Genomic DNA, 1309 nt, shown 5'->3' with positions numbered 1-1309 from the left:
TCTCCAAGCCCACAAAATGTTCACCAGGGAACACTGAAATCTCTTGGTCTAGTCACAGGGGGTGGGCCTTTGGAACAATTAGGAACAGAACTCAGAGATCCTAAAAGTTCTCAGTAATTTTCAATGAACTCCATAACTCTGCCCCCAAAGACCTCCTTTGAAGGGTTATGATTTCATAATCTGACCAGCAAACATTGTAAATGAGGTTGTGTCTTGACGCACAAATCCAACCAGGAGAGATGAGACAAGGGTTGTTGGTAAATATGTGTGAGATGAACACCCAAATGCTTACAGAGAAATCTTGTGGAATTTGTATTTAGTCGTGGTGGCAGAAAAGAAAGATCTTACACACACACACACACACACACACACACACACACACTCCCCCAGGACTGGTTGGTCTCTCAGATCTTGTGGAGACCAGGAAGCCAGGTGATACTGAATTTTAAGGCCTAGGAGTCACATGTTTCCCCCAACTGGTCCACAGGCACCAGGAAAGCAACTATCAGAATGAAAAGACGTTCACCCCCAAATTACTCAGATTTTTTTTTTTAATATTACAAGGTTGGATCGACACTAAGAAAATAACTGTAGACACTATAGGCCAATAGTCTCATCTTGGCCATCACAGTTGAATTCTTCACCAAATCAGAGGAACGCCCTGGTTTTCCCATCTATTACTGTTTAGTTGTACTTTGACAGATAGGTAATGGATTTCAAAGTTGCCTTCTTTCCTTCCCCTTTTTACATCCTTTGTAGAATGTGATAAATTTCATTCTCTTTCCTTAAAAATTGCTTTGGACTTGACTTTGGTAGGTAAGAGGAAGGAAGAGAGAAAAAACACTGACTCTCTGAAGATACTCTACCTAGGACTCCCTGGGCCTCAGGGGATCCCTCCTGGGACTACCTGGGTGACTCCAAGGACGGAAAGCACCTATGTTGGGGCAGAGGGAAGCATGTACTCTCAAGGAGTCTGCTGTGTCCTGGGACTCCTAAGAAGGAACAGCACAGGAGTGGATGGGTTTGGGAGGTCCTTTATGACTTCCACTTATCCCTGAAGAAAATTCCACCAGTGCAACTCAGTAGTTTTTTTTCTTAATTTTTTTGAAATCAGAGAACTTCAATGATATTTTCTTTAAAGGGGGGGGGGCAGTGTTGAGCATCAGACTTTGGCTCAGGTTGTGATCTCGGGCTCCCGGGATCGAGTCCCACATCGGGCTCCCCACATGGAGCCTGCTTCTCTCTCTGCCTCTCTCTCTGTGTCTCTCACAAATAAATTTTTTAAAGTTTTTAAAAATTTCTTTAAAAA

Source organism: Canis aureus, chromosome 11, assembly GCF_053574225.1.
Source record: "Canis aureus isolate CA01 chromosome 11, VMU_Caureus_v.1.0, whole genome shotgun sequence".
Classification (NCBI taxonomy): domain Eukaryota; kingdom Metazoa; phylum Chordata; class Mammalia; order Carnivora; family Canidae; genus Canis; species Canis aureus.
Note: the sequence above shows the minus strand (reverse complement) of the source record.